Genomic DNA, 25669 nt, shown 5'->3' with positions numbered 1-25669 from the left:
GGTTACCGAACTCGGTATCTACATTCTACGTCACGTTTTGTTTTAGCTAGTGGCTATATAATGCCTTAATAAAATATACATTCTCCTCTGACATTCAAGATTATATTTATAATCTTGGATGTCAGAGGAGAATTGTAATATAATATAATAATTATAATATTATTCCCATCGAAATAAATTTTGCTCCAATATATCCAGTATACCACTTTAAAACTACATATTAAACTAGCAACTCTTTCCAAAGGGTAAGTGCCATCTGAATTAATTGGATACTTCATTGGGAAGAATATGATTTTTAAAACACTTCAAAGGTATATCTATGGGTAGTCCTATGTCTCCAGCACATCTTTGCAGATGGCTTTCTTTTGTAGATTCCGTGTAGTAAAGCGGCTCAGCCGATATCGACGATGCTCTCTGTTCGGAAAGACTGCGGTCCGAATTCCATTTAGGATTCAAAGAATCTAGAGGACTTTTCATTTGAAAGTGAGTTATCCAGTCTCATACAGAGGCAGCAGGGATTTTTACTTCCGAAAACTTATTTTTTATTTCCAAAATTGGCAAACCTACCAGAAAAACAAACACCCGCAATTACAGGCATAATATACAGACCACTTAGCTTTAGTCGCTTCAGTCGTAATTCCAAACAGCAGCATGTCCCGCTCAGAATCAAAATAATCTCGAGTCTTAGAATAAATTATGTACAGCTGTTTCCAAATTTATGGCTAGGGGAAAAAAAAAACAATTACTCCCCCATTTCTAAATACATTATAATGATTCATACTTGGAATTACTACGTTTTGTACCAGTGAAATTCTTTTTCTGGTGTCTATGGGATGAGGATCAGATCTACTAAATTTTTGTACTAAAAGTAGTCTTTGTTCTTTAATTGACTTCAATTGAGTTAGCATCCGATCTAGCCAGAACATGGTGCTTGTGAATGCCAGCTATCCAGGAAAAGAGAGAGGAGGCAGTTTTTCCGTGGGAATGGAGAGAAAGACTGCTTCCGTACTGTTTTGAAGTTGATGTGCAGACAGTGTGTGAGCTTATACATGTAGTTTCCTTAAAAAAAAAAAAAAAAAAAAAAAAAAAAAAAAAAAAACTCTTGAGATCTGAAGAAAGTATGAGCTGAGCAGGCGAAGTATTGATCCGTCTAATGATTGCCTCTTACGTCCAATAGCAGTCAATATATTTCTTGCCAAGTTTTAATTCATATTTTACTAAGGGAAAAGGTCATGTTTTAGCAACTTGCTCAAATTCTAGAATAATATTGAGTTAGACAAGGGAAATGGATCCACCATGATACTTTTGGATTTTGCTATGGCATTTGACAGAATACAGCATGGAAGACTTTGCATAAATTGGAGAATATGAGTTTGGATTATAAAATATTAGTGTAGATAAGAGTGTGAGTTTATACATGTGTATATATTTCTATAAGCTTATACAAATATCTAAAAGTGGTATACGGGGGATGTGAGTCTACAAAATTTTAAGACAACCACTGGTGTACCACAAGGATCAGTCTTTGGTCCATTGTTATTCAATTTGTACATTAATGACATTGGGAAGAATTTGACAGGCGACATAGTTATTTGCTGATGATGCAAAGATAGGTAGGGTAATCAGCAGTGCTGCTAATATGCAGTACTGGCAGAATGATGTGTATAGTTTTGAATTGTGGACATGGGAAAATGAACGTCAGTTCAATATCAGTAAATGTAAAGCCAGCACAGTGTGGTTATATTGGTGGGATTATGCTGGAAAAAAACTGATCAAGCTAGGGAATGTTAGTAGATAGGAAGATGACGTTCAGGAGTTACGTAGCAAAGATTGCAACTCAAAAGATAATTGCAATACTGAATCGAACGTTCACATGTAAAGATGATGTCATTTTGCCTCTTTACAAGACCTCACTTGGACTATTGTGCGCAGGTTTAGTCTCCTCGTTTCCGTTGTGATTCTGGTACAGTGGAGAGAGTGAAAAGAAGAGTGTTAAAAATGATATCAGGATTGAGGAATACTGATTATGAAGACAGATTGAGAATTTGTCGAGTGCAGACACTAGCAAACAGGAGAAAGACGGGTGATATGATTGAGACTTGCAAACTTTTGAAAGGGTCATACAGGATTTCAGTTGATGAAATTTTGGGGAAAAGGACGAGAGGGCATCCTTGGAAGCTGAGAATGAAGGCCGCTAAGAAGGGGGGGGGGGGGTGAGGTCTAGATTTTTCTTTCGGTGGGTGGTGCGTGATTGGAATGAATTGCCTTTGGATGTTGTGAGTGCAAGCAGTGTGAATGAATTCAAGAATAAGTATAATAGCTGGTGCATGTAGCATGTGGCCTCTCTCGATGAGTCCCTGACTCCCTGGAGCTCTTAATAATCATAACAATTATTATTATTATTATGTATAAATAATAAAATTTTATTTAAAAAACACAACTGATCAGTTTAGAAAATGGAGTGACACAGTGCTGAATTTTGTAAAAGGAATTCTATGCTACATATTCACTATATGTAGAAGCATTAATAAAATTTTTGAATGGAAGAAAAGCACTTTCACTAACTGACAAGTGTCATTGAGCATTGTAAATGTTTCATGTCAAAATATAGACATTTCAGAGACGGTAAAATTGAAATAATTACTTTATATAATTTAATTGAGTTCAACTGAAATCACCCGTGGTCCTTAAAATCCTTTGGTACCCCCGCCATTTGAAAATGTGGGTAATAGAAGATTTAACCGAGTCCCATGTCGTTTATTAGTGTGATACCAAACTAGATCTAGAATGGGGTCTTAACATTTAGAATTCTTTTCAGATATATTTGTTTCATTCACATCGCTTTCCACTCTTTTCAAGACACTGCGGATTTGGCCATTCTACCAGTATTAATATCGTAAATCGTTAGGGATAAGCCTGACACTTCAAGAAGTTCTTCGTTGATCTTTCTTGATATCCTCTCTTCCTTATCTGTACCGCTTATAGAACTGTATGGGAGCGCGTTCGATAAATCTCTCTACCTCCAAAAGGCTTTGTGGTCAGGAAGTCCGGCGACGCATAGCCGGGGATAGGAACGCATGTGTTCGTTGAATACTGTCAGGCTGCCTACCACGTGCCGATGTAAGATCGAGAAGACGTGCCAAGTAGGGCGGAACAATTTAGTCCGACTGGTCTATCATCCCACACCACCACGCAGTAGAACGTGATCTGCTGCCTTGGGCAAAATGAACACCACTGCGATTTCACTGCAAGACTCCAGAGCTGTGCGTCACTTGTCCTATTATGCATACTGCATTTCTGAATGGGTGTAGAGTGAACGTTGCAAGCCATTTTTAATAAGAGCGACACTTCACTGGGATGGAGATCAATTTTTATTTCTGTAGTAGTTCATGAAGGTGCGCGATCAGTATTTCACATTTCTTTATAATCCCTTACTTCGCAAGAGGGCAGAAATAGTGATCAGAATGGTTATAATCTATTGTCAGAAAAAAGTCTAGAAAATTGTCCTTGGTGCTTTAGCACCGATTTTGATTTCAAGCTTAATGTGATCTGCATTAATACAAGAATTGCACTATGAGGAATTTTAATCTGTTTAATAATTCCTAATATATGAAATTATAACTAGCAGGAAGAGCCGGAAATTAATGACACATTAAACCGAACTTAATATTATTTTTCTTTTTTGCGTTTATCATTTACTAGAGATCTTTTGTAGTTGCAATACAGTCAGTAGCCGATTTGGAATGCTTTTATTATTATGTCTTGAAAACAAGTTGGAAAGTTCTTGATAATTTTTTACTTGTCATCAGTTTTAAAAAATGCGGTGTGGGAGGGAAGGGGGTTTAGTTATGTCCAACTGATTCAAGAGAGTAAAATTACAAATGTCTGAAAATCAGGTACAGTCAAATTATGTGAATATTAAGAAGATGCCGCCGCATGCGAAATGCCGGATGTTAAAGTAATGAAAATAAAGAACATGACTGACTGTTGGTGGTAAGCTTAGAGATACCGCGTGTATTGCCTTTGGGAAGAGCATCTTATTGCGGTTACGTCTCGGGATGCCATAAATAGGTATCTGTATCTAGAGCCAATCCCGAGAAAGGAGTTTAGAAAACGAAAAGCAATAATACCAAAGATTCTTTTGCACCTGCTGTGATATAGGCATTGAAGGCTATAATCGATTTTTGCCTAGCTACTGATGCTTCAGCGAAAGATAAAAAAAAAAAAAAAAAAAAAAAAAAAAAAAAAAAAAAAAAAAACCTAACGATCACGTAGAACATTTTGAAAAATAAACTTAAACAGACTTGAGTGTACATGCTTTAAAATATTAAATTTGATTAGCTGCTTTCAGTTACGGACGCCTCTTTGTTTAATCAAGTAGCAGTTTAAAGAAGCTCGCAGAGGTTAATTAACAGTGACTGCTTGTGTTATTAGAAACCGTTATATGAATTGTTGTGGGATTTTAACTCTCGTCGTAATGAAGTTTCATTGTACGTGCGCTATTGAAAATCTCGTTTTTATTTTTGGAAGGAACGCAAGGAGGATTTATCAACTTTGTATGTATTGAATATTTTCGTATAAAGAATCTTGCGTTGTATTGTTGCTCTAACAATTATTGAAATAATGTAAATAAAATGTTCTTGAAGCGTATTATTGATCTACGTATGAAAATAAATATCAGTTCTCAAACAGCTATTTAAGTTTTTCTTATTAACTTCATAAAGCGTATGCACGGAAAAATGACGTCCCCCTCCACACACACACACTTCGCAATTGAAGAAATTCTTAGCAAAAATGTTCCTTGTATGAGATTCACATATATAATATCAAGAAACTTTTTAGGTTTCTTGGTGCAGTTTGCATTACGAAACTGGAACGGTTTCTGCTAGTACACTTATCGCTTGTACTACGAGTTACTTCGGCAGTTTCTTTCTTCAAATTAATGATTTACACCTCCAGCTGATAGCGAACATAACAAGGTGATTAACTTCCGATACGAGCTCTGCATCAGGTTGAGTTTCCTCATGGCCTCTCACGAGAACACTGTAACGTAGTAATCAAGTCAGGAAAAAAAAAAGGAAATAAAAGAGTTAAATTTCTAATGGAAAGCAAAATTGTGTTCTCTAATAGGAAACTGTTTCAGACATTTTCAGTAACGATCGAGCAAGTTATAGCAAAAGTGTAGTTCCTGAATAATAGTATCATATATATCTTTTGGTATTTTGTCACTAGCAAGAAATAGAGCATTTTCAAAATGCTTAGTTTCACTTTAATCCCATTCTATTCTATCAGTGGTTCTAACAGGCACTTTAACGCCCACGACCTTTCCAAGTATGCTTGGACTTCACAACTGTAACTCGAGGATAAGGTGGTTGGCCCTATGTCCCCCGGTGTGTCCTATGTCTGTAGATGCGTGTGTTCACGGAACCAGTTTACCTGTTCTGAGGGACGAAAAACCGAGTTTTCGGGTGGGAAAAAACAAAACAAAACTCACCTTTCGTCGAAAAAGGAACCAGATAAAGGTTCCTCACGTCACTGACGGAAATCGAATCCAGGTTTTTCCGACCAAAGGGCTTCGTCTATACCGACTGGGTCACTAATCCCATTAATAAGTTTTTGCAGCTTTCTTGCAGTTTTTCACTCATCAAGTTTCTTGCGTGGAGAATACTTATGGTACTAGCTGATCAATCCTCGTTAATTCAGCTGCTTCAAAGAACGGATAACTTGGTGGGGACCGAGTGGATTCGCCATGTTATTTATACACTGATGTCCAAAACCGACGAACACTATTTCTGAAGATTACAACTGCAAATTCAGGCAGATCAGCTTTCTACTGGAAATCGATGACGATTTCCAGTAGAAAGCGAATACACATTCAAATTTTCGAATCACAAACGGGTTACAAGGTAGCATCCAACAGGATAAAAGGCAAAAGGGAGCTCTTTTCGTGAAGGAGTAAAGTTGCAAACTTGGATGTCGTGTAACGATTCAAAGACATCATCCAGATGATTTTACGCGGGAAGAATTATTGGAAAGCTTGAAGGCCGCAGAATTACTGATATTACCAGAGAGTTTGGAACTCGCATAGCGTTGTATTCAGGCTCTGGGCAGCATTTCAAACCAATGGAATGTGTTCCAGACAGGGCCGGCGTTACCATTTAGACAAACTAGCAACCGCCTAGGGCGCAAGCCATGAAGAGGCGCAAAACTTCAAGCTATGCTTTATTCATACTTTACTAAAATATCAAAATTAAATAGTGATATATGATTTAGGTATCGATTATTTTTCCTTATCCTTCACACTATTTTACTGTTTAACTCTTGGTTCTTTTTTGTTCCTTACCTAAATGATTTGAACTTACCGCTATTTAAAATTCAGTTAAGATTTTAAAATATTAAATTTCGGTATTTTATAACTTTTTTTTTGTAAATGAATTATAACAGAGAATTTTCAAATTAATTAAAAAAAGAAAATAAAAAAGGCCTTATTAATTTAATCTGAAAGACAATTTTATTTTGTTTAATGTCAATTATAAACATTTTAGTTTATGAAATAAGGGACGCACTTGTAAACTTTGCCTAGGGTGCAAAATAAGCTGGTACCGACAGTGGTTCCAGACGTTTGCTAAGAGGTCGCCCTCGTTCTACCACGGAGCACGAAGACAGATTTTTAGTTATAATAGTGGAATGTAATCGACGCACCACGGCAGGTGAACTTGCAAGACGGCTCTATTCAAGCACAGGTACGCGGATATTCTCGACAAACTGATGTCGGACATCATACAAGTAGGCGTATACACCCGAAGGCCTGTAGTCTGCATCCCTTGATCAACAGCTCATCGTAGAGTATGTTTTCAGTGGTGTTGTATCCATAAAAAGGCCTTTTTTATTTTCTTTTTTTAGAAAATTTGTTTTTATGGATGACAGGGCCACAGCACATCGTCCACAAGCAATGGAAAGATACTTTTGGAGACCGAGGATAATAATCGAATCGAGTGGCCAGCACGCTCCCAATATCTCAACCCCATAGAATACGTATGGGGTTGAGATATTGGTGGACATATTCCATACTGAAATGTTTCTCCGCATAGTTTTCTGTAAGCACTGTACATTAATTCATTAACTATGTCCTTGGGAAATTTGTAACTTTCGGCAAAAACGTATTGCAATTTAATTTTACGAAATTTATAACACTTTTATTTTATAGTATGCTGGTAATAAATTTATTTCCAAATTTGGATGTAATCATGAAATTTTTTTCATATACAGGTAAAAATGTAGTTCGTCCTTTGCTTTGGGACACCAGTGTGTATGTGAGACCTGGATTCAAAGCCTACCTGTGCTTTCTTGGTTGACTCGGCAATAATCAAAAACCAGCTAATCTACTTCAGATAGATAGATAGGAAAATTACAAGAGGATTTTCACGTATCATATAGTATAACATTTTGCTGTTTAGCTTAGCGGATTTTCCATTACTTTAGAGATTTTTTTTTTCTCCTTTCAGTAGAAAAAGAAATGGACTTAATGTGTAGAAATTTCGAAGTTACCGAAAACATTTGCACGAATAGGAAACGCGAAGAATCTTTACGAATTGGAGTTTATTCTAGTACAAGTTTCGTACAGAGTTCTAGAAAAGGGTCTTTAGTGTTAGAATATTACTTCCTGGTATCCACAGCGTTCAGAATCAATTCTGTAATAAGGATCTCTAAATTCAAACTCTAAATTTGTAGCATATACTCTGTACGATGTCTAAAAATTGGGAGAAACAAAAAGTGAGGTATTCAGAATATCATTGGAATTCTGGCCTCAATATTCTGAATATCCAATGATATCCAGAATATCATTGGAATACTGAATGTAAATTTACTTCCACGTAAGTTTCTATAAACATGACAACTTATGTACCTGTTTTGAAACAGAATGTAAATTTACTAGCTTCATCACATTTCAGACAATCCAACCCAACTCTCTCATTCCTCCGGTAATTACGTCGCCATCAGTTTAATTAACGTCTCTTATCAAGTTCTACGTCTGAACTATATTATTTTCTCGATCACTAACATTACTTTAACATTATTTTTCATAAAAATCTCTTTTCTTCTCCTGCACACCAAACTCTATAATTCACATTTCTGTGATCAATCCTTGTAGCCAACATTCCAAGGCTCTCTTCTTTATTTCAGGATCTTTTTAATTTCCTTATTTCCCTACCCCTTCCAAAATCCAATTAAAAGCGATGCGTTCTGTGAGCAATAATCCAAGTGTGGTCTGAACCACATCTTATGAGAGAACTAATTCCTTGTTTCCGCTTGTCAGTATCTTTCTAATTAGTCTGCAATCCTCTGTGTTGTCTTTACAACTTTTGTAAAGTTTTAGTATTAGAATTATGTGCAAGAACCAGCGCATGTACAGCATCACCCAGAAACCCCAAGAGCAATTTAAAATGCCTCTTATAGTGGGTTTTAACAGTAGTTTGATGAGTGGATATATGTACTTAATTTTGTACACCCGTCTTATTTTCTCTTCGCTATGTTGTCCTCATCGAGGACAACATAGCGAAGTTGGCCATGCATTGCCAGTTTTATTATATATTTTAAGTATTGGGAAGTACTGTATTTCAGAGAAATCAAATTTTCATGCTTCAGTAGCGTATTAGTTCTCCTTTGACTTCGATCACACTTTCACCCTTCATGCCCTACCATACTTTCAACACGACCACTAGTTCATATACTGTTGTTGGACACTAATCTGGCTAGCATCCAACCTTCCAGTTCGTTCCAAACATGTTCGATCTTCTGTTCCATAAAATTGACACTGTTCAAGAAGCATCGCACGCAACATTTCTGGATAATGTCCAGAGGTCCAAAGTAATCCAAGAAACAGCTTCAGACCTGCACTCGTCCGTCAGATCTGAAAACGGTGTAGATCACTATAACATGGACTTTCGACACCCTACAAATCGGTCACGTTATTCTTTACAGTCTGCGCCTTTATTGCAACGGTTGATGTTTGGTTGATCATTTTTACATTGAACTGTGAGATTTCCATGCATCCCTTCGATGTTAATTTCCGTACCTTTTCATTGTCACGAATAGATGTGGAACTAATATGACCCTTATATGATATAATCTCCCTCACACTTCATTAGGTTCTTCTCTACATACCATTCACGATAACGTACCCTAGAATCAAATGTGTATTATTTGCCTCATATAATAGTGTAGGCAGCTTTTGACAGGAATATACATTTGGATGGGGAGGGGGGTGTCCGATTACTTATTGCAACAGAAGAAAACTCTCTACAGTTAAATTCACTAACAGAATCAGGAGCCAACAACAGGATCACATCTCACTCAGGACTTTCGATGTCCGGACAAGAAAATCTTGACTAAAGAGATCATCTACTTTACAATATGATCATGAAATTAGAAAACAGACATAGAGCACCTGTCTATCGAAATAAGCAAAGAGCCATTCTTTTCCAGTATATCACCAAAAAACACAATGATTAACTTAATGACATGGTTTAGAATAATCTAAACCATGTCATTGCCTACACCGATGGATCATCTGATGAAGCACTTAACCAAGGAGGAGCAGGGGTTTTACTAACTCTACCTGAAGGCGAGGAAATGCAAATCAAAATTACAGCTGGCAAAATAGCTTCAAACTTCACTTGCGAATTAACAGCCATACAAGCAGCTCTCAAGTTCTATTTTTCTAACCCAGTAATGAACATTACAGAAGGAATACCCATCTACGACTCAAAATGTGCACCTGAAGCATTTAAAAATGGAAAAACAAAACTGACACAGCAAATTCATAAACTGCTAACAACTCTAAATTTGAAAAATAAGAACTGTACACTGCCATGGATACCAGCCCATGTGAATATTGAAGTCAATGAGAGAGCAGACAGACTAGCCAAAGAAGCAGATAATTACCTCAAAATTTACATCCACTATTACTATGCTAACTCTGTCTCAAAAATAAAACTGTTAAAACAAACTATCAAGAAGAAGCATGAAATCACCAGACTAAAAACGGAACACTTGAAAGGCATGAAAATTCAGCCAGACGGTACTACAATCTATGAAATATGCGACAACTGTACAGGAGTCGAACTAACACCAGCCCATATCTATTCTTCCAGCAATTGCTGCTGCTCTACAGAAAATTGACAATAACCCTATAGAAATGCTCTATTTCATCAAAGTTCAACAGATTACCGAAGCAGTTCTACAGGCCCATGGTCATATCTCGAAGCTCTTCAACGGACTGAACAACAACAACAATCCTACCCATGAGATGTTAGGAACTATTGCACTTATGCAATGTTTCTATTTTTTAAAATATATATATATATATATATATATATATATATATATATATATTATTTTATTTATTCAAATAGCCTAGACATGCTTAGAGACCAAACATCGATCAAGCCAATTCAGGCTTCCTGTACTTGTGTATATTCCACCTCATTAAGTTTCAGCAGACATTATACTGACAGGTTTTCATAAATAAAAGTTACGAAGGCAACTATAAAGTAACTTGTGCACGAATCTTGAAAATGCTCTATTAAAATTACAAAGAATGTTTTCATGGAAAAGTCTTTGTATATCAATTCGCTACAATTCGCTTTGGATTAACTGTTATGGAGTGTTAGCATCATTGCTAAGCACATGATACGGATTGGTATAGGAGTACACTGTCGAGGTCTGCCCAGGATATCATTTTCTATAAATTGCTTATTATACCTTCATTTTCAAGATTTTTTTTTCTTAAAATGATTGAGTTGTAAAAATCTTAATAATAATAATAAAAAAAAAAAGCAGATTGAAAAACTCTTATTTAAGATGTTTATGGTATGTTCTGCAAATGTATAAATCTTCTAGTGAAATAAATTAAAAAAAAAAATCTACTTGAATATACTCCACCTGCAAGAGGCTCATGTGGAGACTTGGTTTTGTAAATTATTCATTTGAACCATAAAGAATGGCGCATTTAATAGGCAATAAGTAGCTCCTTCTGGAATCGATAGTTCCAGAATTAAAGAAAACTGAACGTTCACTGTAATGTGACTTAGCTCATTATACTGCTTCTAGTACTCTGTTTTTTTTTAAACCCGATTTTAACTTTTTTTTTTTCCATATCCAAAATAACATTTTCAAAAGAGGTCAACATCGTCTCTCTTTCTAGTGGAGCGACTTTCTGACAAATCGCAGTCATATGAAACCACCAAGAGACACAATGCCAGGATCTTTGAAGGCGCTGTTTAATTGCAATCAACTTCGTTTTATTTCGCTAGAATAGCAAAACCAATATAAGCCAAATAAGTTGCTTTATCGGAGAAGATCGATTACTGCGAAGTTTAGGATAACTTTCGATGTTCACATCGATTATATTCGTAGCGTGATAGTTGTAAGAAGTCGAACAGGAGTGGTGTTCTTGGAGTAAGCCTTCAGAGAACTAGTGCCAGTAGATCGATGCTGCACAAACTACAGGTAAAGGGAAAGTTGGTAGGAGTTTAAGACAACTGCCGTCAGGCCTAGTGGACTGCGTGCAGCTTGCTATTGACAGAAATCGATTTAATCTCGAGGGCACGCAACTTGTTGAGTGCTTGTGTGCTGCAGCCTCACAGTCTTGGATGCTAATGACATGGTGGAATAAAAAGAGAAACATTTTAAGTGTATTCTAGAGACTGAAATTATCCTTAAATATGCTTACGGATTATTTTTCTAGTAATTAAAATGTTTAATTACTATGTAGTAGCAATACCTGCGGTTATGGACAGATTATGTCGTGCGGAAAAGAGTTTCAACAGCATAGTTTTCAGATTATTAACGATTGCATATGAATGCCGTGGTGGTAAAATCAGTTCTAATTACAGAATCATTACTTGAGTACAAGTCCTACTTAAAATAACTCAAGAAAAATTGTTGGAATAGACGGATTGTTGAATAATTAAAAATGTTTTGGTCAATCTTCTTGCGAAACTTTTTATCTACAATAAATGTGTACTTTTGTACATACTTATCAATTTGATTTAAAATAAGATGATTAAAACTATGCATCTATAGTACAATGATACAATCAAGATATACGCTTGACACTTTTAAACATTTCAAATGTTAACGAGCTTATTTCTAAGATTATTATTATTAAGAGATTAACAAAATCAAAATGAAATATTTTGATTTTGTTAAATATGGAAAATCATATTTATATACGTAATTATATGTCCTTTTGTATCGTAGTTTCTCTTTAATATGGGAAGAGTTTGTGTACGCGAAGATATACTTTCGACTTCTTTTCTTGAATAGTAGAATTTCTTATAAAGTGTAGTATCGTAAACATTCCTGATTGGATATAACCACTTTTAAATCTCATCAATAACGAGAGTAAATTTCCAACTCTGAGTGAAAACGATATAGCAGTATTTTTCCTGAGGCGATCCTATTTTTAAATTCGCAAAAGAAAAATAAGCGTATGAAAGACAGACATGATTCATACTCGACCTTTAAACCAATGAGAAACTCATGCTGAAAATAATATTCCCTGGTCACAAAAGCGATTCAAGTAAAGAAATAACACAATCCAGCATAACGTTTATTTTTTTTTCTCGCATTGATTCACTTTATATTTATATTATATTATGTTACAACTGAAAACATATTCAGTTTTAATAATTGTTTATAATAAAGTAATCCTTCCCCGTTCTCGTGGTGCTTCTATAGGGAAGGATTGATTAATTGATCAGGTGTAGGGTTGATTAGGAAAAATAAAATTCCCCTTCGATATTTCCTGGAACCAATCATTTAATATAATCAGATGCTAACAGAGATATCACTGGAATGATAAACTGGATCTTGTGAACAGTTCTTGAATAAATGCTTCTTTTTCTTATTGAGAGAGATTTATTAACCGTAGAGGAATAAGGACATTCTTAATAAGGTTTTAATGTCTTGGATTTGGTGAGTGGGCTATAATATATATATATATATAATATTATTATTATTTTTTTTTTTTTTAAGTTATACTTCTTGTAGTGCTTAAATATTTCGTTGTATTCTCTGTTGGGAAGTAAGTTATAAGATCTACAATAGTTTTTAAAAAAATCAGAATTTTTTATCACAATTTCAAAAGTAAAATATGTATTGGGGACTAAATTAAAACAGAAGAGAAAGCGTAAATATAATTGTACTTCGGATCAAGAGTTGTGTTAAGTGTGGGTGTAAAGTATAAGTATATATACAAAAGTTATGTGTATATAATATGTTGTTGGCCAGATAGTTGACGTACTCACTTTCCACGGAAGAGGCGTGGATTCGAATCCCGCTTTGAGTACAAATGATTGCGATTATCTCTAGGTGGGAGATGGTTTTTCGTCGCTCGTTTTTAGACCACCCGCTTGTTGATCTTGAAAAACTCAATGTTGAAAAGTTCCAGAGCAGTGTTTCCAGACTATATATAAATTAATATAAATATAAATAAAAAAAATTATGTGGGTAGGAAGGGAAATAAATCTGCCAGAAATATACAATAAAATGGGAAGGGGAAAAACAACAACGATGGCTATTATGGAAATTCGGATATCATGGGGGCGAGGGAAAAAATACCACCCAATGTACCGTTTGAAGAAATAGTTACTTCGCAAGTAGCAAAAGCTAACGCTTACCTTTTAGAGTTGTTCTTCAGAAGTTTCTTGAGAATTTTATGTTTCCAAAGTTCAAGTTTTACTGTAACTTCATCTTATCCCAGCATTTCAAAACTAGTATTTGTCAAGCTGACCAGATTTAGAATATTCCACACGCTTGGGGAGACACACACAAACTCGAATCCCATAGTGTCCAAATGACAAATTTGCGATTTTTTTCTTCAAAAAGCATCATTCATATGTGAGAATACAAAAAAAGAAAAAGAAAGTAAAGCATTTTTCTGTTAATGCTGGGATCCAAAGCCAACACCTTCTAGAGAAATCAAAACTTGGTGTTTGTCATTAAGAACACCAAATATGAGAACGTTCACAGTCACGTGAGTTCCCACACTTTAATCAAATGTAAGAAATCAAATGGTTGGCAGATTTCTTTGCTTTCAATGCTAAAAGAAATGACCATCCGTAGTATTGTTTGTATTCAGAAACATTTTAAAATAAAATTGCTACATTAATGGCGAGAACTTTCTCCTGTTCTTGTCCTCCTTGATTCAAGGAAACAACAGTAAAAAGCGTTGATTTTGAGTGTTCTCTTGACCCACCATACTCATATTAATCATACTTATATCAAAAATATAGACAGAAATGAGCACAAATAAAATTATCTAGTACAAAATACTGTGTTACTAATTACCAAACCAGGGACTGATCTTAAATTTTTTGCTCATAGCTTTGTTCAATTCTACTTCAGCAACTGCATGGTGATCATGTACGTGTCAAATAGATTATCAAAAAGTCGAGCTTAGCAAATAGTGGTTGGAAAGGGCATTTCTGACGACGATTCTCGCTTCTATGATTGATAACTTATCTTATCAAAAGGCCGTAAGTTTTTCTTATAAATGAAAACCTAGTTTCGAAACAGATGCGAAAAATTTCTTAACTCAAACAATGTAAGTCAGAAAGTCTTCCTTAATGGGGAGATATGAATGAATTAAAAACGACGTGAAATGGTACCATGCAAGGATTCTTTGCGGTTGCTTGCGGAATTTTTCTTATAGAATGGTTAACCACCGATCTTATATTCGAGTTGATTAAACATATAGCCGCGAAGCATGAGAATTTTTATTCTTAATTTTTAATAAAGCAAATGTCTTTATTTTTAGCTTGTGTAGCAAATAATAAAATACATTCAGAGGACTTTAATTCATCCATTATTTCTACTTTAACATTCAGTCATGACTACCATCGTCCGAATTAATTGAGGTCATCAACCATTTACACTTCCTTTAATATAGCCTGTTCACGTCCCCCCCCCCCCCATTAGAATTCCGTCTAAGACGCGAAGAACTTTTATACGTGTTTTTTTTTTTTTTTTTTTTTTCATCTGAAGCTAAGGTGAGTTGGACCGCCTTATTTGGGCGTGAAGGTTTTTTAATCCCTCAAAATAGGCAAACCGGCTAGAAGAATACCGAGTTTATAGACAATGCACTGGCCTCGTAGTGTTAACTGTTTCTGACATAATTCAAAGCCAACTCCATTCCTTATCCAAAGGAAACCCGGGAGAAGGAAAAAGGAATACCGATTTTCCTCCCGAGAGAAGAATAGGTTTTCTCTTTGGAACGGATTTTCCTCCTTATACAAAGAGAGGGTGGGGGGACGTAATAACAAAAAAAAAAAAAAAAAAAATGCTGGATTTGCAGTAGCATTTTATCGAATCATTCTCCTGTTACATTATTTTATTCGTTTGTAAGTTATTCTTCGACTTTTGCTGGACAGATATTATTGAAATTTGGCTTTCAATTTTCGATTCAGTCGACCGATTTGTATAAGGGTAAAATGTGAATTTTAGATTGCAATAATTGCTCTCTCGAACCAAGTGAAATTTAACAAAATTTGGGATGAATAGTCAGATATGTTCACGTGATTGAGTTTTGGTTTTATCATTTTTTTGGCATTTGATTCAAATAATTTTAATTGGAAAATAATAAACTAAATGACTGCAGGCAACAACAGAAGATGCTGTCATTTTGAAATGGCATTCTTTTTAATACTATTCATTGCCATAACAGTTGAATCTAAAGCCGTTTTGGACATTTGTATTGTAAACATAATTTGACTTGCCTAATTACCTCGCTATTAAAATAGCCCAATAGAAACGGTAATTTCTGATCCTAAAATTTCATCAAACGGAATTATGACACACACACGAAAAAAAAAAAAAACTTTCGTTACCTAGTCTTTTAACGTACATTGAAGATTATGTCCGGTTGAAATTCGCGAAAACAATTTTAATAATATAATAGCAAGCCAATAAACCGATTCTACAAATGGTGAATTTTATTCAAAATTCACCATTTGTGATTGCATGCCTTGTTTATGTACTACAGATCGTTTTTGTTATAAAAACCATGTGAATGAAAGAAGATTTGAGATGGCTCGACGTATTTAGAGATGTTCCAAAAAAACTCATTCGTGTGACCAATTTTGCAAAATGTTCGAAAACATTTCTTGAGAAAGAGTATTACGTATTGGTTCTTACCCTTAGCTTTGACGATAAGCTCACTGTTTTTTATAACAGCCTTTCATCTGTTTCATAGCATAAAGAATAGTGATATATTGAGGATCGATGTACGCTTTTTGAACTCTCTAGGTAGTCCCTTGAAACTTTATTTTATTTTTATTTTTTAATCAATGATAATTTTGTACTTTTCCCAAAATGCGTAAACTCTTATTAAATTAGTTTTGCATGCCCATCTGCCATTATTCAAACTCCACACTGTATAAAATTAAATGAAATTTGGTGTCACTTTATGTTCTCTCTTAAAATTATTCATTAATCTCATTTTGCTTTAAATTTGACCATTTTTAGTTGAACTTAGCAAAATGATTTGAAACGAAACAAAATTATATTTTAAAATAAGTGTAAAAAAATGATTTACTATCATCGATTCATTAGCAGAGCGAATAGAGCTTACACTCGCCAATCATCGGGTTGTGGGGCTGAATCTCATTGCAGGCATATGTTTGTGAATATCATCTTTAGGTGGAAGGTGAATTTTATTTCCTGTGAAAACACCCGTGCTGCTTATATGGAGGTCTTAAGGGGCTTGAAAAAAGTTTCATTTGTCTCTACAGAAAGGTTTCCGGATTATATACCCTAGCCGACCCAGGACACTATATGTACGAGTATGCGAGTTCACAACCTTTCATGGGTTGTTGCTTGGTGTCACGGTGATTCAGCGAAGGCTGAATGCACCGAATTCTGCCCATGAAAGATGTCTCACATGAAAGTAGTAGAGTTTATCTTCCCAGAAGCTTGGATTTTTCATCAGGATAAACATGCAAACTGAAGACCTCAGGGAAGATGAACTCTACTACTTTCATGTGAGACATCTTTCATGGGCAGGATTCACGTAAAAGCTATTTCTTGTGAAAAGCCATCGTTTTAAATATGCCTGTGGGGGAAAGTGCCCCCATGTCTACCTCAAACTCCAATCATAATGTTTATAACCATTCCTTTTCTTTGTTGGATAAAATTGTGTCCTCAAAGGCCTGTTCGACGTCGTATGTTTCCTGGTTTTGTGTTTTATTCAACTGACTATAGTTCTTTCGTTGGTTATCGTGTACTCCTGTTACCTTTTTTATGTCACCTCAGGGCGATGAATAGCGATTCTCATCTTCTCTTTGGCCTCGTCTTTGCTACTGGTAGGGATATTAAAAGCGAAGTTTTATAAGCTTACATAAATTGTAAATAAGAATAGAATATATAGAGGATATTTAGTGTAATGCAGAATAAAGCCAATTTTGTGCCACGACGTTTGTAGCTTCTCCCCAGTGATGTGTGAACTTATGAAATTTTGTCTAGCCCTGCCTGTTACAGAAACTAGTGTGTTTTTACATGTAATGCTTATGAAAACTATTACTGTGTGAGTGAGCAAAGAAATGTGTTTTTCTGGAAAGTGAGAGTGCATGTGTGCTGAATGCAAAATAACTTGACTAGACCACGCGCAATATTCGATACACATTGTTAATGCAAGTGTTGCTATGATTATCACGTTTAGCACCGTTCTTTTACCGGTATCGGCTGTATACAAGTTGAACAGATTTGTTTATGCCAGTGCTGCTTTTTTGCTGGTACTTACAAAAATGGCAGCCATATTTGCTTAAAAACTCACGTTCGCAAGATATATTGCTAAACGTGTTTTACTTAGGCATGAGCGCAGTTTCATTCCGTTTATTCTCGTTTGTGTCGCGGTTTTTATTTTTATTTTTTTTTATTACCATACGTTTACTTTATATGCATGGCTTTAAAAAAATTAACATATTATATGAGCATTTTCCCTACGGCAACCTTCCTGGAGTTGAATGAATCGTGGAATCTCGTTTAATGAACGAAAAGAAAGTTGGTTTAACTGAAAGTATGCAGAAGAACAAGAATATAAACAGAACCACGTGCAGTAGATAAACACTGATCTCAAGTGCTTCATTCAATCCAAGCCTTCGTAATTTTTATGTTCCAAGTTTTTAAATTTGAGGCTTTCTGATTTCATTTTCCGTTTCCATCAAGCAAAACCGATGGATGATTTCACGCCAACGTCATTCATTCATCCATACATACTTGCTACTACATTTCCTTGTGATAAAAGAAGAATCTAGAATGCTATTTAGAGCAATTCAACTCTTCAATGGATCCACTTCTGTTCAAAACTAGTCATAACTAAACAGAAAAACATTCTTTCACTGAATATGGTCGGAAATTCTTTCCAACATAAAACATTGACAATCACAACTAACCTTTTTTTTTTTTTTTTAACGAAATGAATGCCAGCCTGGTTGTTCGAGTGGTTAGGGATCTGGCTCCGCTCTGGAGCCAGAAAGCTACGGGAGCCAATACACTGCGAACCTCAATAACCAGCGAGTTAAATATGTTGCTTTATCACTGTAATTATAGCCACCCCCATTAAAAACAAACTGAAGTGATTTTTATCTACGGTATCGACGTGTGTGCGTATGCCTGATATGGCTCCTACATTCTTGACTTTATTAGTATTATCGAGAGATGAGACCTGAGGGATGTAAGAAAACATGTTCAATATAATTGACAGATTAGGGGAGGGTGCTCTAACGCTTTTTCATTTTTCAAAGGAAGTAAGAACAACACTTTTGGCTTTAGTTTTTTGAAATTTGGCATATAGCTAATAATGGTAGTATTTTCTGAGTTTTGCTATCAAATTTTCCTGAGTTACCGAGTTAAAAAAAAAAAAAAATCACATTTCCGGAAGAAGGAAACATTTGCTTATCTGCGCCAAAGATAAACTAATCTGAGACCACTTTGACTACTAAGCCTGCCTTTACCATCCTGTCGATCCAGCTACTCGACGAGGCCAGTGCTTTCCGAGGTGCTCTTACCCGTCCGTCTTGTTCCCCCTATTCTCGGGTAAAAATCGCTCCTCGCGACTTTTCTCCCGTTATCACCCACACCCGAACACAGATACCATCTCTTTATATTTAGTACTTGTCAGATGTCGTTAGTCGCGTATTACTGATGGATTCCATTTAGCAAGAGGATGTTTCTGATATTTTGGGCCACTGCGCGCGCGCGCACACACACACACACTCAAAATGTATTATTCTCATTAAACTATTCTTATACTTTTATAAGATATCCGAATGTTTCAAATAAACTTTTATTGTTCTAATAATGTATATACTCGTACAGTGTCTGTATTTTTGCTATTCCCTGCTATAAAGCACGTGTTCGCCATTGCCTCGTCGCGTTCATCATGAAGTATACAGCACTTGTGAATTACCGCTTCCAGGTTTTCGAATTTGAATCGCTACATTCAGATATAGGGGCTCTCAAATAACATTTTGTAGTGGGATTGAAGGGTGAAAAAAATCACATTATATATATATATATATATATATATATATATATATAATGGGTGAATGTTTTTTATCACTTAAATTGAAAGATATTGAACAGAACTTTTAAATAATTGCTTTTTGCTGTATTAATTTGAAATAGGCTGTATTACCGTCTAAATTAGTAATGCCATCACCTGGAATATAAAGGACAAAAGAGAGAAGCTTTCGCTGAAATAAATTGTCGTTTTCTAGTTTTGGTTATTCTTACACGAGAATTTTATCACTTCATGTGAGTAATGAAAGAATATAGAAGTTATGATTAGCAGCTGTCGGAATACATACATCCGTTAATGTTTGGCGAGTAGCGTTCGTTTAGGAGAACAGTGATTAATATATTGATTAAGAATATATAAATATACATATATACTGATTAATCGATAAATTTCGATGTATTAATGAAATTTGTGCTTTTAAAAGAAGTGTTATACATTATATTTTTACTTAAGTTAATTTAAAACTTGAAATATGTTGCAAAAGAGGCTTTTGAGAAAGCTATGTTAATATTCACTCAGTATGATATTTGCTGATGATGAAGGCCGAAAAATATCTGCAGCAGTATTTATATTCCTGTTATTATTACAGGACTTCCATGGAGGCGGGAAATCTGGCAACACGATTTGGAACTTTTTATTCGGTTTTTTTTTTTTTTTTTTTTTTCCCCTGGAGACTCAACAAGAAATGCCCATAAAGCGAATTTTGCTTATCATCACTACATTACTGTTCAACACGCATATTTAGGGGAAATTGTTGGTAAGTGCTTGAGAAGTAGCATTAGAGAGTTATCGTCTGATCTGAATACAAGATTGTTTCCACTTCAGGATGTTCGCATTCGATGTAATACTCTTTGATAACGATCACCTGAAGTGTCCCACCGGATTTTGCACATATGTCGAGCCGTTGTTTCTTAACAAACTTGTCCATGTAAATATGCATGGAACATTCTCAACCCTTAGGCATTTTATTTAGAATGAAATAACTTCCATTCGCACAGTGGGAACATGTGTCGTAAACTGTAATTCTGTAGAACAGAGGGGGGATGGTGGAAATGACTTGCCTTTGGAAAATGGATATATGCGAAATCTAGGTTTAAATGTAGCTGTCGTTGAAGCTTCAAGAAAAGCTTTCCCACATCGATTGTCTGATTCGCAATATTCATTTTTGTATCATAAACGTTATCTCAGCGAACATCAGATCTCGCTAAATGGAGGCAGTGGAAGCGCTATTTCTCTAGATCAAGGTACTCAGGAGTAAGAATCGAAGGAATTTTTTTTTTTTCTAATTAACAAAATTTTTTTTATTCTTTCGCTGCATGAAAAGGTAAGAAAGTGTGTTGGTTGGATTAAGGTTTATTGGCTCAAAGACAGCAAAAGTCATACTGCGCCAAATCAAAAGTTACCGCAACACATAAAATAGAAATGCGTGTAGGTTGTACTAGGTCCATAATTTACTTTGACCTTGAATATTATCGAAATATTTAATTATACTAATCCTCAAAGGATCGATGAAAATTCCGACAGCTTTTCTTTATTTTAGTTGGCCTAAAATAATCATATTAAATTTGAAAAGAATAAAAAAAAAAAACTTGCGATAAGTTACTGGTGAATCCATTAAGCGTGGAAATTAGAAAGAAAATGAAACTCAGTGTATTGCAATCGGTATCGTTGAATCCATTAATTCGAAGCATGCTATCATTATAAGATTCTCTGCTTGATTGGGTCATTATAATTATATCAGCAGAAATTAGGTATTCGTACGATAACAAACGAGACAAAGTAATTAACTCAGGATATTCGTACTGGTTTACTTAGATAGCGGATAACATCTTTTAAGACCGTTAAAGTTTCTCTTCTGTTAAGTCATCCGCGATGACGTTGACATGCATTATTAATAATGACTAATTTTCTGTAACTTTAATATAATGTAATTTAGGTGGTAGTGTTTTAATGAAAAACGACAAATAATGGAACCATTGATTGCAGGTCAGCATACTTTGTTTTTCATTTTTTTGTTTTTGTTTTTTTCCTTGGTTACATTGTTTACTGTTCATTCCGATTGAGAACCACATTTTCTGAGACTTCTTATCTTAACTGTTTTCTTTGAATGTCCAGGATTTGCATATGTTAAACATAAGCCAGATATTGCATTTAGGTTTTAAAATGAGTTGAGTTTAATTTCCATTCGTATAAAGTGTTGCATTTTAAATTTTCTTAAATTTATTCATTGTTTTGCTATCCCCTTCTTATTACCGAAATTCGTTTATTGTTAAAGATAGGATATCACTAAATATCTGCTGAGAAACAGTCTGGGCTTTTTTAATTAAAAAAAAAAAAATTGCTGTGAGAGGGGACCTTAAGTGGTAGATTTCTTTCTAGCTCTCCTATAGGATCAAGTATTGTTTCATTTTGTATTAATAATTTACCAATATTATCTCTTTACTTTCACATTCATTTTGATCTGAAATGAATTTCTTTTGCTTTCGAACGATAGGAGTGATGAGATCTTTCTCCACCTTTGCAACGAGTTGCCTGGTGTTGCACTACCTTACCCCAGTCCTGAAGATACTTTCAGGCGCAAAGTTTGTTTGCTCACACTTGGATAAAGGATTAAACTAAACTTATTATTTTCCCAGTATATTTTTTTTTATTATTCTTCTTTAGACTGTGACTATTTCATATAGAACTTAAGTTAACTGGTCATATGTGGTTACATGCCAATAGATTATTATTATATGGAGTTAATTGTGAGAGGTCATTTTAAATATTTACAATATTTTACATTTTGTCTGTTTTATAGAAGAAAACTATCTCAGTGAGACTAGCTAACTCATCTTCAGTTGGAAAAATACTTGGATTCAGTTCTGATATCACAATAAGAATTAAACCCAGATCTTTGAAGGGAGAATTATGAGATTATTGAATAACTTTTAGGATTATGGGATTTAGTATGATCCCAGCAGATGGTTCTAACTACTTTTTAAGGTTTTCATGATGCCATACGGCTGGGATGGATGGTGATATGCTCAATGATGGATGTACCCAGCAGTGTGCATAGGTAGCCAAGTGGGAGATGACATATTGTTTTCTCAAAAGACATATTTCGGCAATTACACCACATTTTATTATTCAGTTATACAATATACTGAAATAATAGTTCCTGACAAGTTTCATAAATCGTAGGATTTACATCTTCAGGGGTAAATAGTATAACTTAAAGTTTAAACAAGAGAAATTAAGTTTCTTAAGTATAAAGAGCTAATAAGCTTCATTTCAGCAATGAAAACATTACTTAAATTAAGGGGATATTAAATCCCACATAGTTTTAAAACCGAATAAGAAACTCAAAGTTTACTATATTCGGCAAGAAACTCTCAGATTCCAATCTTTGAGTTTCTTATTCGGTTTTAAAACTATGTGGGATTTAATATCCCCTTAATTTAAATAATGTTTTCATTGCCGAAATGAAGCTTATTAGCTCTTTATACTTAAGAAACTTAATGGTTACGTACTAGGATCACTTGCATTGGCTAACACTAGTGTCGCCGATACTTTATAGTTTACTATATTCGGCAAGAAACTCTCAGATTCCAATCTTTGAGTTTCTTATTCGGTTTTAAAACTATGTGGGATTTAATATCCCCTTAATTTAAGTAAGAGAAATTAATAAATACACATAACCATCTGGCTATTCATAAACTCAAATAACAGAATGCAGATATAAAACGTTATTGAAGTTGAACAATACTGGACAATGTCACGTGTTCTTGTTCTCGTTCATACAGTCCGAGCTCAGATTGAAGTAGATTTTTTATTAGAGCTGACCACACTTGATGGAGAATTAAACCTTGATTTTTATTGCATTGGGTTGGTTTTGCAGCATATTAGCAGCTTCTTTAAATTTTCTTATATAGCTATTGTTTTCTATGTATGGCATCGTTGTTTTTTGCCAGAGTACATCGTGTCCAGTGGAAGTGGTATGGATGTACTCTGGCCAAAAACGACGATGTCATACATAGAAAACAATAGCTATATAAGAAAATTTAAAGAAGCTGCTAATATGCTGAAAAACCCAACCCAATGCAATAAAAATCAAGGTTCTCCATCAAGTGTGGTCAGCTCTAATAAAAAAAACTAGCTCAATCTGAACTCGGACTGTATGAACGAGAACAAGAACACCTGACATCGTCTAGTATTGTTCAACGTCAATAACGTTTTGTATCTGCATTCTGTTATTTGAGTTTATGAATAGCCAGACGGTTATGATTTGTATTTATTAATTTCTCTTGTTTAAACTTTAAGTTATACTATTTACCCATGAAGATGTAAATCCTACAATTTACGAAACTTGTTGGGAACTATTATTTCAGTATATTGTATAACTGAATAATAAAATATGTGGTATAATCACTGAAATATGTCTTTTGAACCAATTAGCCACAGAAGTCTACGCCTGCAAATATTGTTTTCTTTTTAGTGAAACATATCTTCAGGTGTTGACTGTTGAAGTGCCCTAAAAATGTTCTCAATGTAGCATAGCCTTCATGTTTGAGATTTAATGGAATATTTACAGCACTGGGAAAGGATTAAAACTAATTTTAATGTTTCCAGTATTTCGTCTCAGTGACTGAGACGAAACTGTTGTTACAAATAACTTTTGTAACAACACACTCAAATGCAGTACAATACTCAGTGAAACACGTGGGTGACTCTTCTAGGTGGTGTGGCCTAGGATGTAAAGTGGGATCTCTGATAATTAATGTTTCCTAAATGTTGGGAAGTTTTATGCAACTGTATTTATTTAAATTTGGTTGATTTCTGAGTGCTGCAGCAGATTCTAAAATCAATCTTTCTTTTTTCGAATTTAATAGTGGAGCATGGTGGTTTTTCTCCAAGAGATCCTGTGGGCTGTATCCAAAGCATGGTCTACAAGGCCAGATTGACCATATTCGTGATTGCAGATGTATGATATGTGTTCTTCTAAATGGATGGTTGGTGATCTACCTGTTGGTGTGAAATATTAGAAGCATTAAAATTAGTTTTAATCCTTTTCCAGTTCTGTAAATATTCCATTAAACTTCCAACATGTTGTCCTCACAGCACTTAAGCCTCAATACATGTAGCATAGCCTTATTATGAGTCTGAATAGGCAAAGTTTAAGGTTGTTTTTTTTTTTTTTTAATGTTCTAGAAAAGATTGGAAAAGATGACACCATATTGTGGAGAATGGGGATGGTGGGAAAGTTTATGTGCATCTATTTGTGTGGGTGAGTTTTCTGTAAACTGCAAAAGAAAGAGTGCCATCGGGCAGAGGTGTGATTAGAGTATAGAGTATCTAAAAAAGGAAAGCTGTTTTTATCCTGGGGTGCTGACTGTTGAAGTGGATGAGAAAAGAGTCTGAGCCATGTTTGCCAAATGCATCATCAATATATCTTAACCAAATAGAAGGTTTGAGATTGGCAGTATCAAGAGTATATTTTACAAGATGCTCCATATAAGAATTGGCCAGACAGGGAGGGGGGGTATGTACTGTCTGTCTATTTATATAAAGTGCCCTTCCAACAGAAGCAGCCAGCATGGATAGCAAGATTAAAGAGATCAGTAATGTCAGGGACAGGGGGGGGGGGGATATTTCAGTAAATTTAGAAAATCTGAAAGGGAAATATTTGTGAATAAGAAGGTGATATCAAAGCTCACAATGATATTATTGTTTAAAACTAAATGTATCTTGTATTTTGCCTCTGTGATAGAGACAAAATATTGAAAAGATTAAATCTGCTGTTTAATTATTTCTCTTTGTGTTATTCCATTAAATTGTATTATGAAAGAAAAGGAGATCTTTTATGAAAAATTACAGAAGTGTAAAGAACAAATATCAAAGCATGACATAATTATTCTTAAGAATATACGGGTGCTATGAATGCCAAAGCTGGTAAAAGAAATAATGAAGATAAGTGCTGTATAAATATTGGTAGAATAGCATATAATCAAGTTGCTAGTCTAATTTATTTAATAGAAAAAGGGATTTGCATTTGACATAAGCTTTGATTCCATATTGAGCTAATGACAATCTTTTGTACAATTTCCT

At 34.8% G+C, this 25669-nt stretch overlaps 1 protein-coding gene across 8 annotated transcripts in view; it reads left to right on the top strand.

The window, feature by feature from the left end:
- The window catches only part of LOC150094955 (MAGUK scaffold protein DLG1-like), a 377157-nt gene that overhangs the window by 163424 nt on the left and 188064 nt on the right, over positions 1–25669 (top strand). The window lies entirely within an intron of this gene.

This window comes from Typopeltis vanoorti, chromosome 21 (genome assembly GCF_054136105.1).
Source record: "Typopeltis vanoorti isolate ZY-2024b chromosome 21, IOZ_Tvanoo_1.0, whole genome shotgun sequence".
NCBI lineage: Eukaryota > Metazoa > Arthropoda > Arachnida > Uropygi > Thelyphonidae > Typopeltis > Typopeltis vanoorti.
Note: the sequence above shows the minus strand (reverse complement) of the source record. Positions and strands in the feature narration are given on the sequence as shown.